Genomic DNA, 12,998 nt, shown 5'->3' with positions numbered 1-12,998 from the left:
GTTAATGAACACCAGGAACCAGGAAATTAGGTCTAGGGAAAGCAACCTGAAAAGCTCAACAGAACACATTGGAGGTATGGGTTAAACACCTATGTATGTTCCATGGTCACATATGTTCCTTATATGTATTGCTTTCCTTGCTTGTTCCCTAGTTGTGTCTCTCTCCCCAATTTATATATATATATATATATATATATATATATATATACATATACATATATATAAATACTGCAACTATAAAAAACAATGATCATAATATAATAACTAATAAAATGTTAAAGGTGTATAAGCAAAGAACTCAGAAGGCATATAGAAATTATAGAATTTCATTTTTGCTTGGAAATTGTTTTCTTGTAAGCTAATTAATAAATAAGAAAGTGTTTATAGTTATATAGATAATTAAAATTTTTCTTCATTTGAATGTTTGTCTTTTTGGTGATCATTAAGTTTAGATTGTTTATAATAGAAGAAATAAAAAACTTTGCCTGTAAATAGATAAGAAAAATTAGCAAATGATTAGATACTTTAAAAGGGGTTACTAATGATGATATATATATATATATATATATATATATATATATATATGTGGGAAAATGATCTGTAAGAATGGTTGTTCTCTTTTTAACTCTCTTATTCTATTTTATTAAATTCTTTTGCTCTTAGCAGATGGAAATCCTCAGTCAGACTACAAAAAGTAAAACCACATTGATGGGCTTGCTTTTGACCTATAATTTTAAGTGAACTGACAAAATACCTTGAATCTAAGGGAGCTTTTATGGGGGCCTCATACTTATAGAGACTTTTTCTATCTCCCATATTAGTTTATAAAAACCTGGAAGCTAGGGCCTATGTCATTTTCATCTTTTTACTCCCAGTATCTCACCTATGGTAGGTGTTTAGTAAATGTTTGTCAGATTCAGTTGTTTTAGTATTCCTCTAGCAATAAATATTATGCTCCCATGATCCATCTGGAAAATAGAGATGTCTGCCCTCTGAACTTCAGAATGAGGTGGTGAGGATCAAATCAATTTAAAAAACTTTTTTTCTTTTTAAGGAAAAAAATCATATAGCAACTAGGTGATTTTTTATGAAGCATAGATGAGTTCAAATTCATGCATATTTCTTCAAGTCACATTTTAATATTTTAGTCACTGAAACAGAGATTAGTATGCTTGCAGTAAGGAAATTCCAGGCTTCCTTTATGTTCTATTATTTATATAGTATGTTATGGCTTAAGCTCTTCGGTCTTAATTTTATAAGAATTGCATACTACTGCAGTATCAGAAGATTTGACCAATTGTCTTCTAATGTCCCTTTCAGGATTAATTTTTTTTATTTTTTCTTGGAAAAGTTGGCTGAAATTGGAGAGAACAGTTAGGTTAGAATATTTGAATACTGATTATAATTAAAGTTTACAAATTATCCTTGCTTCTCCCCCCCCCCGTAATTTTTGACTTATTTCTATATCTCTTTGCATTCTGTAAGAGCAAAAAGAAGAGAGAATAGAAAATGTTAGCCTTTTTGCTCTTGAATTTGATACAAGTGCATAGTAGTGGTAAGAATAACTTTCTTAGAGAATCTGATGATACCTCATTTTGCTTCTGGTTTATCTGTGGTATTAGCTTACTGACCTCAATCAATTGTTCCATTGGTTCTAATCAACAGAAATATATTCCTTAGATTACTTTTCATTTTTATTAATCCCCTTTAAAATAGCTTATCGGTTATTTTTTCTTGTCTTATCTTTTGTTCAGTGTCATATCTGAAGAGCAAGAATTCATTTTTTATTTTTTAACATCCTAAACTTAGTCGCCATCAAAAAAGAAACATTCAAACAATTTTAAAAAATTCAGAAACTATGATCATTATTTATAATTAATTTAAAGAAAAATTTATATGTGTTCATAGCAAAAATATACTCTTTACTTCTATATGCTTTTTTGGGCTTTTTGCTTTTACTCCACTAACATTTTATTACTATTAGTATATCCTATCATTATTTCCCATATTTGCAATTGTATATATTGTTTTGATCCTGTTATCATCACTGAATAACTTTACATTTCTTCTTATATTCCTTTGTGTTGTTTGTCATTTAATATAGTTCAATGATATTCTATTGTGTTCCTATACTACCATCTGTTCACCAGAAGTTGGTCATGTAGACTCTTAAAAAATGTCTATGTACATGTCAAAAAGAGAATTTTTTCCCTCTTTCAATAGCATTCTGAAGATATAGTCCTTATTGTGGTAGTAGTATGTTAAAAATGTATGAACATATTGGTAATTCATATTGTATAATGGCATATCTTTCCCCTCAAAAGATATTACCAATTTATAGCTCTGCTGGAGGTATATCATTGTGTGCTTATTCCTCCACAGTCCAGCAAGTCTTGATTTTGATCATTTTAAACCTTATATTCACAATATAATTACTGTAAAGTGGTATCTATGAATTGTTCAAATGTGTATTTCTTTGATTATTAGAAAGATGAACAATTTTCCAGGTGGTGACTGATCATATTTTGTTCTTTCTTTTGGGATTTGCCTCTTCATATACATTGACTGCTTATCCATAGAGAATGGACTATCCCAGGTTTCACAAGCCCAAGTTGCATATTTGCAGAGATAATGATTTTAATTTATGACCATGTGCATGGGAAGAAAGTAAGCACTTTGATTACTTTCTATTTCCTGGTGAATTTTCTCATAAGTGGCTGTGCAATTTACAAAGCCCAAGCCCCATACTGATGGGATTTTTTCTTTAAATGTGAAGAACGGTATGTATCCCTCAGGGAAATGCACTGAACTACAAATTCCAACTGAATTCTTTGAGGGGTTAAGTCATTGTGAGTGGTGTCACTGGGAACAATTCACTCCACTAGCAGTTGGTGGTGACTACTTGCCATTTTTTTCATGGTCCAAGCATCTAAGACGCCAGGGTCATATGTTGCATAACTGTCACAGCAGACACAGGGAAGGGCTAATGATCTATAACTTAGAACACAAGCCAACAATTATTTATCTGTCAAAAGTTTTCAAATGTTAGTCAGTGTTACAGGGACCTGCTGGGCTAGAGACTGTGCCTGTCTATCTTATTTTCATAAGGAAGATCGATCTTCAAATAGTTTGAAAAATAATAAAAAGGAAAGTCATTTCTCCAAGGCAATAAGGAAAAAAAAGATGTGTGGATCCTTTTTTAGGCCCCACTCCTTTATGCTTTTTTTTTGTAAATCAAAATGTAACATAATGCTTATGTTCTTTAACTGAGCATATCAAAGACCTCAATCCTAATGGTGAAATTTTAAGATGCTAAATTATTGAATTTTATTTTATTTTTCTTATTTTACTCTGTATTCTTATTTTTATGGTAACACAAAAACAATATATATTATTTTATTTTCATATTATTTGTTCACTGATATTTGTCCATGACTTTAAAAAATTTTTAATTTATTATTTTTAAATTTATGAAATAAAATAAGTTTCCTTGAAATATAATAAAGATTGCACATGAAACTACAAATCTAGTGAGTGTAACTTTCTATGCCTTTTGAAAATATAATAAATTTATTATGTAACTTTTTCCCTCTCCTCCCCTCCTTAAGAATGGCTACTATTAGACAAAAATATGTATATGTTTGTGGAATATATATATATATATATATATATTCATTGCTCACTACTATTTATTAGTTCTTTCTTTGGATGCAGGGAGCATTTTCCTTTATAGGGTCTTTGTAATTAATTTGGATAAATATAATAGTAAAAATGATTTACCTGGAAGTCATTCTTAAAGTTATTCTTAAAACAATACTGTGGTTACTTTATATAATGTTCTCTTGGTTCTGCTCAGTTTGTGACTGTCTATCTTATTTTATGCAAGTCTATGCTCTTTCTAAAATCAATGAGCTCATGAGTATGAATTTGTGTGTGTGTATGTGTAATATAAAAGAGACCTCAGTGGTTATCTGGTCTAACCTACTTCTGAAAAAATATCTTTTTTACATTATATCCATTGAGAGGTCATCTAGCTTCTTCTTTAAAACCTTCATTGAGGAAAAATTCTCTTGCTTATTTTGGAAAGCCCATTCCAGTTTTGGAAAATGCTAACTGTTTACAAGTTCTTCCTTAAATCAATCCTAAATTTGGGTATTTGTCACTTCTGCCCATTGCTGTTGGTTCTTCCTTTTTGGGGCAACTCCCGTGTCTATGTGACAACCCTTAAATTATCTGAAAATATCCTTCACGACCCCAGTTTTCTTCTCCGAACTCCAATCAGGATTCATTTCCTTCATTTGATCTGCATATCTCATTCTTTGACTCTAGGCTTTCATCCATCCTAATTAGCCCGGCCTAATATATACTATCACTGGATTTCAAAAATAATATTCTAAGCAACCCATTTATCTAAACTTCAGATTCTCAAGGCGTGAAGTATGTCAGCTGCCTTCTTTCTCATTTGGCAGCTCAATGCCTTCCACTTGTTAGACCTGTGACCCATTTCAGGCCACCTTTATGGCTGCCTTAATGTGGCTTTGATTGCTTCAGCTTGGTCTGCGACTCCTGTCATGATCACCTATTGCTCTTATCTTGGCTTGGCCATTAAACCAGTCAGCTAAAATTGGAATGATGGAGTGACATTTGGCTTTCAAGATAAAAAAAAAAAACTGGGCAACACAGGCTTTTTATGCTGCACTATAAAATTTTCTCCAAAGGGGAAGGAAGTAAAAAAAAAGAGGAAAATTGAATGGTGTGGGGGAGTGGGAGGAGAAGTCCAAGTTAGAAATATGCAGCTGAATGCAGGAGGGCTTTGAGAAGCCATTAGGGTTTTACTTTTCAACTTAACCACACTAGTGAGGGATTTGGATGCTGGGAGAAAATAGAGAGCACATTTGTTAGACTTTTCACTTTAAAACGTGCTTGTGGAGATGGTGAATAAAATATCGGCGTTGATATAAATTGCTTCAGTGCCCAGCGGTTTTAGGAGAATGCAAGCTGGTTTACAGATTGGTTTTTTGCAAGTATGCCTCTTGTTCAGGTCAGTGTTTTTCTCTAGTTTAACAAGGGTAGTGATTGGGGCCTGCTACCCCAGAGAGAAACAGCTGGAAAATCAAGTTACCCACTGAAAAATGAGCTCAGAGGCCTCATGATTAAAAAACAAAACAAAATTATAAGCATATTCAGATCTGTGATCCATGGAAACTCAAGATTTTCTCTTGTGGTACAATGTCATTTTAGTCATGTGGCGTTCTGTAGTAGATAGAATGTTGGACACTGTCATAAAGAGTGGGATTCAAATTCTGCCTCTGTTTGACAAGTCACAACCTTCATGATCTTTAGGGTATTATCTCTAAAATGGGGATGATATCACGTCATTACTTATGTCCTGGAATTGTTGTGAGAATTAAATGAAACAAGCCTGTAAGTGCTTTACAAACTTTAAAACACAATATAAATGTCAGCAGTTATTACAGTGAACACGCAGGTATAGATTTGGTGAATGTAGCAGCTGGTGCAAATGGAAAAACCATTTTGAAGCCCCTCTCCTTTATGTGCTTTTTAAACCCAATACTTAATCTGCTCAAACCCCACATCAGTGTTATATTAGTTTCATTGGATTTAGAAGTGAAAGCCAAAGTACACTTTCAGTGTGAGCATTTACACCTTGGAAATTAGTGAAGGATATACAAATCAGGACTTAGTCTATTTTGTTGTTCTTCTAGGCTTAAGAATCAATCAGTCAATAAACATTTATTAATCACTTCCAGTATGCCAGGCATTGCCCTAAGTCATGGAGACACAAAATAGAAGCAAAATATAATCCCCCTAGGACTTACTGTCTAACAGAAGAGGTAATAAGATAATAAGGTAATAAGCAATAGATAGTACAAAGTATATACAGAAAAAATAGGTAATAGCTAAAAGAAAGAAAGAGACTAGAATTAAGAGAGATTAGATTATGCTTCCTGTATAGTATGGGATTTTAGTTAGTTCTTGAAGGAAGCCAGGAAAGCCAGTAGATAGAGCAGAGGAGGAGTTCTAGACAAGGGGGACAACTAGGAGAGAGACAGTATGTTATTTGTGGAACAGCAAAAAATTCAGTATCCCTCAATCTAAGAGCACATAGCAGAGAGTAAGATGTAAAAAAGACTGGAAAGGTGATGGGATAGAGGGACTAAGAGAGAATACCAAAGAGAGGATTTTGTATTTAATCATGAGGGTAGGGGTGGGGATGGTGTTAACTAAGGGAGTCATGGGAAATTATTTAATAGGGAAGCTTCAATGTGTTGGAGTATTTTTTTTTTAATTTTCATCAAAGACCAGGTTGCTAAACATTCTCCAGAAAACAACTAGATAGGAGGGAAATTAAAAATTACCTAATCTATGCTTTCATATTACAGAAGAGAAAACTGATATTCAGTGAGCCAAAGTTATTGACCCTGGCTCTCCCAGATTTCAAAGTATAGAGCCAAGATTTTAGCTAGTTCCAAATCCAGCAAAGTTGCTATTGAACTATACATTAAGAACAAGATAGAATAAAAAAAGTCAAAATTAGCTTCATAACTGTGATCATTGTAGAGCCTTTGTGAAGTCTGTTACTTGTTAGAAAGGGGTTGGACTCCCTGAATTTTGAGGTCCCTTCCAGTCCTGAGGTTTTAGGTATCTGACTTTTCTCTCAGGGGCAGAAGACATTGAATACATTTTTTTTTTTTTAGGTTTTTGCAAGGCAATGGGGTTAAGTGGCTTGCCCAAGGCCACACGGCTATGTAATTATTAAGTGTCTGAGACCAGACTGGAACCCAGATACTCCTGACTCCAGGGCCAGTGCTTTATCCACTGTGCCACCTAGCTGCCCCTGAATACATTTTTTTTAGGACCGATAATCTCATTTATATCTTGGTGCATGTTCCATTCAAAGAGCAACTTGCTCTATGATAAGCAGCATCTAGCTTTTTTGTAATGCAGTCATCTAATTTACAATGAAAATATTATACTTGGTTTGAATGGAGAAAGAAATTCAAGACCAAATAGCTCTCCAGCTGAGAGAAACATCCCATCCTGGAGACGGAGGTGACATTCTTCCCATCAATAAATCACTCTCTTAATCCTTAGCAACGCAGGGCTTAATCAGTTCCAGAGGAATTCCTGTAAAGCATAACCATCACAAGGGTTCCTTGGAAGATGACTTGTTTATTACACACTGATTAAACCCTAAATTTTATAATAATTTTTATATACCATATCTTCACTATTTTTAAGTGTATAACATATGAAAATCTATAAGAGTCTGGGAAAAAAAGTGAGGCACTCACATAGTCTGTTATTTATAAGTACATTCAGTATTATGGGAATGAATAGATATTCTGAATCTCTGGTGCTACCTTCTCAACCTTCTTTTTCTGAACCTTTAATAGCATTTCAGCTTAATTTGAATCATACTCTGTGCTGAGATACTTCCAGAGATATGATTTAGTTTAGTGGCATAAACACTAAATTGAGTAGAACTGAATTCTAACCTTAAAAATGAAGCCTTCAGTTTCCTCTTCAATAATGTTTCAATGATCTCTGATGTGCAACCTAACTCTGATGATCTCAGAGCTTTCATAAACAATAATGTTTAATATGTTTTTCCAGATGCATTTCATCTGTTTCTCAGAAGCTTCCTGAATTTGAGGGCTCCACATATTCATCAGAGAGTTGTTCTTCATGTGATCTTTTCTAGGATCATAGGGTCATAGAATCAGAGTTTAAGAACTAGATGGGAGTCTTAGAGAACATTTAGTTCAATTTCTTCAATCTGCAGATGAGTAAACTCAGATCCAGAGAGCTGGCAAGTTGTTCGAGGTCACACAAGGAGTGAGGAGCAGAACAGGTATTCTAACTCATCTCCTAAGCATTCCATGCTTTCAGACTTGGCCCCTCTCTGATCCATTGTGTCATCTTTCATGAGATATTAGCCATTTGGACCATTCTTCCTTTTCTCTCATAACTCTTTCTTTCTCACTTCCTTAGTCAATTGGTGCATATGGTGATCTATTTCATGTTAATGAATAAAGTTTGAGTCTTTCCAGGGACTTACTGGAGAAATAATATGTTAACCCCAATTTAGAATTCTGGAGTTGCCAGACTGTAATAGATGATCATGGAATCAAAGCACTACAAAATTTTAGGATTTGGCGAAATGGAGCATCCATTTTACAGAGAAAGGCAAGAAGATCCAGGAGAAGTTGGGTTTTAGGCAGGAACAATCTTTTAGTTCCCTCATATTTATGGTCGTATCTGATTTACAGTTACTGAATTATGTTTTGGGAATTGCAGTGGTTAACGGATCAAGAATCTTGATGTGGTTGAAGTGATGCTCCTTCAGATTTTCATGAAACTCTGACTTTTCCATATATCTTGTTGTGTGAGAAGTTAATACAATTTACAAAGCCTGGAGATTTTCATTTTCAGTTTTTAGTAATGAATAAGTAAGTGCCCTTGAGGAAGTCATTTGACTTCTCTGGATTTCAGTTCTTGAATTAGTAAAATGGTGTGTGGGTTAGGGTGAATGGTTGGATTCTGACCTCTATGATTCTTTCCAACTCTAAATCTATGAGTCTATGGTAACTCTTTCCAATGGTTTTTTTTGGGGGGGTTGGGCATTTTTGGGGGCTGTTTGTGACTCTTTCTTCATAAATTATGCAACAAATAGGAAAAGGTAGGGAGGGGGTGCAGAAAGCTACAGCTACTAGATTGAAAGGCAACTTCATGGCAGCTTTGTAAGGATACAAGCAGTTTGCAAACATCTCGAGTGAGATAGATGGAAATATGAATGTACACTGATGTGCCTCTGTCTTTGTCATTGACTGTCTCTCTGTCTCTCTGGTCCTGTCTATCTTTCTGTTGCAGTCTTTCTATCTCTGTCTCTCTCTCTGTCAATCTCTGTCTGTCTATCTCTCTGTCTGTCTGTCTTTCTCTTGTCTTTGTATGATTGAAGCACAGTGCTGGAGAAATAATTGTTGATTAATTTTATGTAGTCCCAAATACAAACCACCAGAGGTCACTCAGAGTCCTAAAGACCTTCTATATTCTTTCATCCAACACTCATTGATATTGAACTTATCAATGATGTGATGCTATAGCTGGGGTCATCAGAATTCTGAAAATTCCATGTAGTGTTTTCTATAGAATAGTAATGTTCATCATATGGCTATCATGTGATAGGAACAGCATGGTCCATTGGGTTCCCCCCAGGGTTTGATATGACCTTGTGATTGGAAGTAGGGGGGACCACTTGATAATGTTATTTTGCAAATATTTTGTATTTACTGTTACAGTCTTTTATTCATCCCTATCCCCAGTAGAGTTTAAGGTCCCGGAAATCAGAGGCTATAGAACTTTTATAGCTCCATTTCCTAGCCGATTGCTTGGTTTATAACAGACTCTTGATAAATATGGATTTAATTGAATTGCATAGAGAAAGAGTTCTTAATCTTTGCATAACCTAGATCCCTTTGGCAAGAATCAGGTTAGGCATGTTGACCCCTTCTCAAAATAAAAGCTTTAAATGAATAAAATCAAATACAAAGGATTACAACATGAATCAATTATATTGAAATATAATTATCCATATCCATATATATGTATGTGGTTATCTATCATTGTTATCTCTATCTACCCATCTTCTAACATATGTATCTATCAATCATCTAATCTATTTATCATCTATCTACCTATCTAAATTCCCAGAACCTGGGTTAAGAATTACTGCCTTAAGGAGTGGTCAACTGAATATTAGACTTGAAATACCAAGGCAAGAGTTGCTAGTGGCTCAGTAATTGTGTCCTGTTAAGATTCTGTCACTACAAAATTATTAGAGTAGCACCTGCCTTTGTGGCTGTGCTGTCTTGTACTAATTTCTTAGAGACCATCTAGTATTCTAGGGCATATACCATGATGAAGGAGAAACACTGAAGAAAACTTGCTGATTCTATTATGGGGCTCTCTGGGCTAAGTTGTCAAGTCTTGCAAAATCATTTGGTCTGGATCTGCTGCAGCAACCATAGGTGGGACTCAAAATGCAATAAATCTAGGAGCTTTGGGGGGTAATTAATAAAATGTTTGACCAAATATAACAGGTGAATGATGTTATAAATATCCAAATGGTCCTTGGCAGAAAGGTTTCTCTTCCCTGGGTTAAGTTGAACTGCTAAGTCCTCCAGATGCAATTTCCATCTCAGACTTTTAGGTTCTCCAGGAGAGTGGGCTTTGGTGATTGGCACAGCTGAATATCTGAGGATAAATTAATATTGGGAGTAATGGAATCTCCAAAATGTTTTGCAATTCTTTGTCCATAGGGAATTTGGAGAACTGGCTCTACCTTCCCTAAGTCTATTCACACAGCTTGTTAGTCTGTCAGAGTCTAAGGATTTCATTTCCTACTGTTTTTTGTTTTTTGCAAAGAGGTAGAATTAGCATCAGAGGTGCCAATAAAGAGGAAATAATAACCCCCAGGAATGGTTTAGCTAAATCTTGGTTCAAACATAAAATCATAAATCAGTAATTGGAAATTATGCAGAAAGAAATGAAAAGGCAGGATTTAGATTTTAAGTTCCTTGAGGGCAGGGACATTTTTTTTCAGCCTTTTTTATTATTCCCAATTCTGAGCACAGTGTCTGGTACATAAGAATTTATTGTTTACTGATTGATTGATTGATTACCTGGTTAGATAATGTAGTATTCTTTTGACTAATTCATAACCCATTTGTACTACTAGTTTAAATTTCTGGGACATTTTTTTCAAAAACCATGATTTCCCATTCAACTTGATGGACAACAGATTTCATTGAACAGAGTTTAGATTATAACAGAATTTCTCATAGTTTGGTCTTACAGTCTCTGGGGGCCTATGAGACCCTTCTGGAGGTCTGAAAGGTTAAAACTATCCTTATAACAATGCTAAGATATTATTTACCTATTAAAATACTCCACTCTTTTCCAAGTACATATATGTGAGGCTAAATTTTATTCATATACCTGAACCAAAGCACTTCATTGCAACAGATTGAATGCAGAAGCAGATATAAGAATTCAGCTTTCTATTAAACTATTATAAAAAGATTTGCAAAAATAAGTAAAACAAAGCCATAAGTATTCCTATTTTGGGGGTTTAGAAAACAGTTATTTTTAATGAATTAATAGTTTAAATTTATCAATTTTTATTTTTTGATATGATAAATATCATCAGACATAGCTATTATAAACTAAAACTCTTTGGGCTTTAAGTAATTTTTAAAGGTTTCTAAGGCCAAAAATTTTGAGAAACACTGGTTAAAGCTGTATTTGTGGATGGAAGAAGCTAGGGGCAGAACTGGAGAGCTATGGGAAACTAAGATATATATATATATAATAATTCTAGAATCCCACAAGAGTCTTCAGGAACTTCATAATGTCAGTGCTGAGTCTGATTCCCTAAGACCATAGGGAAAGAAATTCTAGAAGTAGAGGATATCCAACACTCAGAATTACTACTCATACTATGATCTTAAACTTTCTGTCACTGTGACAAGGAAGCATGGAGGAATATGATGATTGCTGCTATTTAGTCATTTTAGTGGTATATGACTCTTCATGACCTCATTGGGGTTTTCTTGCCAAAAATAATAGAGGGATCTGTCATTTCCTTTTCTAGCTTATTTTGTAGATAAGGAAACTGATGGAAATAGGGTTGTGACTTTTCTTTAGTCACACAGTTTTAAGTATTTGAAACTGGATTTGAACTGAGGTCTTCCTGACTCCAGGTCTAGTCTATCTTTTTTTTGACAGTTCATTATCTCAAGTTGATGATTAATTTCCTGGCATTATGGAAAATAAAATATTTTATATATAGCTTCAGAGTAAGTTATTTACTTGTAAGCTTAATAAAAACAAAGTTGGATTGAATTGAGTTAGTTCTTTTCCTCGTTATGTTAGGTAGTTCAATGGATAGAGCACTGGTCTTAGAGTCAGGGGGACCTGAGTTTGAATCCAGCCTCAGACACTTGACAATTACTAGCTGTGTGACCTAGGACAAAATCACTTAACCCTGATTGCCCCACATCCAGGGTCATCTCGGGTCGTCCTGATTCATATCTGACCACTGGACCAAGGTGGTTCTGAGGAGAAAGTGAGTTTAGTGACTTAGCACAGCACCATCTCATTCCAATCCACTTCATGTGCTTGTCATGACATCACCTCCCTTGATGTCATGGTCTTCTTTGAGAACAATGGACAAACATCACATCACATCAGTCACCTTGCTATTCTGTCTTAATTAAATGCCTTTTGGTTTTTATGCTTTGTTTAATTTTTCTTGTTTTGTTTTTGGATTCACATGCCTTTTATGCATCTGGCAAAGAGAAAACATATGGTTGAAGTTTAGTCAATGACCTGGATGACTATTGACTCAAGATGGACAGAAGAAGGTGCTTGAGAGGTAGTAGTATTTTCAGAACTGTGTTGGGATCTGTGGGATCCATTATAGTGAGGGACCCAGACAAGCTTTCCTTCATTTTTCTTCCAGCTTTTCTTCTGAGTGTTCTCAACCTTATCAGAACTTTCTGACTCTTCCCAAGCTTAGAACTTTCATCAGTTCCCACTAGGCCTCTTCCCCAACTACACAAATATTTATATGATTGTGACCATGATTACCTTGACCTGAAGTTATTAATTATAGCTTTGGGCTATCAAAACCATTTCTCCATAAATAGAATCTTTGCTAAATCTTTCATAAAGAAATGTTAGTACTGATTATACTACTAATGGCCTTTTTTTTAGAAAAAATATTTATTTTCATCCATATGCATATATATATATTTAAGTTACAAAATTTCCTTCCACTTTCCCTTTCTACCTCCCTTCTCTCAATGGCAGTCAGGTTAGCATTATGCATACATATTTTGGATAAACAAATTTATGTATTAGTCATTTTCTATATAAGGAATTAGGATTAAGAGAAAGAGATACTTTTTAAT

Source organism: Macrotis lagotis, chromosome 3 (genome assembly GCF_037893015.1).
Source record: "Macrotis lagotis isolate mMagLag1 chromosome 3, bilby.v1.9.chrom.fasta, whole genome shotgun sequence".
Taxonomy (NCBI): domain Eukaryota; kingdom Metazoa; phylum Chordata; class Mammalia; order Peramelemorphia; family Peramelidae; genus Macrotis; species Macrotis lagotis.
This window is presented reverse-complemented; position numbering follows the sequence as displayed.